Source organism: Rutidosis leptorrhynchoides, chromosome 6 (genome assembly GCF_046630445.1).
Source record: "Rutidosis leptorrhynchoides isolate AG116_Rl617_1_P2 chromosome 6, CSIRO_AGI_Rlap_v1, whole genome shotgun sequence".
In the NCBI taxonomy this organism is placed as follows: domain Eukaryota; kingdom Viridiplantae; phylum Streptophyta; class Magnoliopsida; order Asterales; family Asteraceae; genus Rutidosis; species Rutidosis leptorrhynchoides.
Window position 1 is genome coordinate 123,765,628 of NC_092338.1, and position 2,827 is coordinate 123,768,454.

Genomic DNA, 2,827 nt, shown 5'->3' on the forward strand with positions numbered 1-2,827 from the left:
GTCCTCTATACTTAGGATCAGTTTCTTACCAAACACGTCTATTATTACTTTAGCCGTGTTTAAGAATGGTCTTCCTAATATGAGAGGAACTCGAGAATCTTCTTCCATGTCCAGAATAACAAAATCTACTGGAAGTACTAAAGTACCAACTTTAACTAGCATGTTCTCCATTATCCCTCTAGGATATTTTACTGATCGATCGGCTAGTTGTATGCTTATTCATGTTGGTTTCAATTCTCCAAGGTCTAGTTTAGCGTATAATGAATACGGCATTAAATTTATACTAGCACCTAGATCTGCTAATGCTTCTATTGAACTAAGACTACCCAGAAAACATGGAATTGTGAAACTTCATGGATCTGATAATTTTTCTGGTATCTTATTCAACAACACTGCAGAACAATTAGCATTCATAGTAATAGCCGAAAGTTCTTCCATTTTCTTTCTATTTGTGATTAGATCTTTCAAGAATTTAGCATATCTTGGCATTCCTGAATTCACATCAATGAAAGGAAGATTTACATTTATTTGTTTAAACATATCCAGAAATTTGGATTGCTTGGCTCCAAGTCTTTCTTTTCTCATTTTACTTGGGTAAGGAAGTGATGTTTGGTATGGTTTAACATAAGGTTTAGCCTTAACTGTGTTATCTTCATTAACCTTTTCAACTACCGGTTCTGTTTCCTTATCTTGTTCAGGTTGTGGTGCCTGTGTAGTAGGAATAGAGTCATCAGAAATTACAGGTATTTCAGGTGGTTTAAGTGTAATACCACTTCTCGTGGTAATGGCTTTAGCTGTTTCATTCCAGGGGTTAGCATTTGTATCACTAGGTAGAGTCCCCAGTTTTCTTTCACCTATCAACCTTGCTAGGTTGCTTACTTCTTGTTCCAAATTTTGAATAGAAGCTTGTTGATTTCTAAATGCTTGTGCATTTTGTTCATTGGTTTGTTTCTGAGATGTGAAAACTGAATTTGAGATTCAACTAGCTTCGACATCATATCTTCAAAATTTGGCTTTTTATCATCGGTTTGTGGTGGTTTAATTGGGAAAATAGGTCTTTGCTGATTGTAAGTATTATTAGATACTTGTTGATTGCTAGGACCTTGTTGGTTGTTGTATGGAACATTTCAGTTATAATTCTGATTGTAGTTTGGTCTTGGCGGTTGATAATTATTCTGATAATTATTTCCAAACCTTTGGTTCATGTATGAAACATTCTCTCTTTGTTCCATTATATGTTCAATACTGAGACAATCTTTTGTCAAATGTGGTCCTCCACACTGTTCACAACTAATTCGTATTGCGTGAATATCTTTAGTCATCTTTTCCATTCGTCTTTCGAAAGCATCTATCTTTGCGGAAATGGAATCAAAGTCATGGCTAGAATTGGCTCTAGCCGCTTTAGATGACCTAACAATGTCTTTTTCTTGATGCCACTCATGTGAGTGGGAAACAGTGTTATCAATAATTTTGTAAGCTTCAGTTGAGGTTTTCTTCATAATGGAACCACCAGCTGCTATATCGACGTCTTTTCGTGTAGTGATGTCGTATCCTTGGTAGAATATTTGTACTATTTGATAAGTGTCTAAACCATGTTGAGGACATCCTCTTAATAATTTTCCAAATCTTGTCCATGCCTCATATAAAGTTTCATTTGGCTTTTGTGTAAACGTAACAATTTCTCCTTGAAGTCTCACGGCTTTATATGCCGGAAAGAATTGTTTAAGAAATTTTTTAACTAAAACATCCCATGTATCAATCGCCCCTTCAGGTAATGATTCTAACCAATCTTTGGCTTCTCCCTTTAAAGTCCAGGGAAATAACATGAAATAGATCTGTTCATCCTCAACTTCTCTTATTTTGAATAGAGTACAAATTCTATTAAAAGTTCGAAGATGTTCGTTTGGATCTTCCTTCGGCGCACCACTAAATTGGCATTGATTTGTTACCATGTGTAGGATTTGTCCTTTGATTTCATAATCTGGCGCGTTAATGTCTGGTTAAGTAATTGCATGACCTTGGCCAGTGCGTTTAGCCCTCATTCGGTCTTCCATACTTAGAGGTTCCAGATTTTCCATGATTGAATTTGTTGAATCTGAATCACTAGAGGATTCTGACTTAATGGTTTCTTCCTCGACAATTTCTGGATGAGTAATTTGTGGTTCAGGAGGAATGATTAGTGGTTCAGGATATCTGAATTGTCCCTGAATATCCTCCGGATTCTCAATTGTGAGGTTGGGTTCAAAAAATGGATTATCGAAAATTTTAATTGGAGTACTTGTTCGACTAGATGACGATTCTAAAGAAAAATCAACGGTGACAATGTTGGCTAAATGTCTTGATCTGGTTACAGGTGGTGAACGTATGAAAGGTGGTGAACGTTTTGCTCGGTGCATTCACTGAATATCCTATTAGTTATAAAAATAAAAATTATATAAGTTATCAAAATTAATAGACTTTTCTGATTTTGCCCACATTTCGAATAGCCAATAGATGCAGCAGGTAGCCAGGACCCTTTAAATCGGAAGCCCACAACTCGCCACTAACAAATCCAACTATTACTACGAACCAGAAAATTTTGGATGTCTATCAATTTAACCACTTAAAATAATTTTTCGTCGAAGTTTAAAGAAATTTTAGAGAAGAAATAGAAAATTCTATGTCCTAAAAACTATAGCGTCGAGAAATAAGAAGGAAAAAGAGTGCGTCGGAAAATAAAAGGTCGAAAAATAAGCGTCGAAAAACAAAGATCGAAAAATAATAATAAGAAAGTAGCGCGTCGAAACTTAAAAGGTGCTAAATACTAAAAATTAAAACTTAGTCTAAA

General features: G+C 35.3%; 1 non-coding gene across 1 annotated transcript; it reads left to right on the forward strand.

Annotated features, from left to right (window-relative positions):
- The first annotated feature begins 1,587 nt into the window (after positions 1-1,587).
- On the forward strand, positions 1,588-1,694 carry LOC139856576 (small nucleolar RNA R71). Its single transcript, XR_011762048.1, has one exon. It is a non-coding gene; the product is annotated as a small nucleolar RNA R71 (small nucleolar RNA).
- Positions 1,695-2,827: the final 1,133 nt, after the last annotated feature.